The following is a 329-nucleotide window of genomic DNA, read 5'->3' as shown; positions in this document are numbered from 1 at the left end:
CTTTGTTAAATGTTTAATATTTGACAGGATTTCCTGGTTGTGTTTAATTGAAAACAGCGATCACAGAATCATCACATTGCTTTGTAACAGTTTCTGTCAAACAAAGTAACCAGTCGCTCAAACTGGCAAACATGCTTTGTCAGAAGCATCAGGAAGTGAGTGAGAGTTTAGGTCATGTTTTCAGCTGTGGTTGTATTAATGCAGAAGCATGTAAACAACAGGCAGACAAGGTCAGTGAGTGAGATCATGAGGCTGTGCACAGCGATCCCGCCTCTGTCTCAGTTTGAACTCTATCTCCTTTCTCGTCTGCTGGAGTTGGCCCGTAGCAC

Source organism: Symphodus melops (genome assembly GCF_947650265.1).
Source record: "Symphodus melops genome assembly, chromosome: 2".
In the NCBI taxonomy this organism is placed as follows: Eukaryota; Metazoa; Chordata; class Actinopteri; order Labriformes; family Labridae; genus Symphodus; species Symphodus melops.
The sequence above is the reverse complement of the archived record's forward strand: the minus strand, read 5'-3'. Positions refer to the sequence as shown.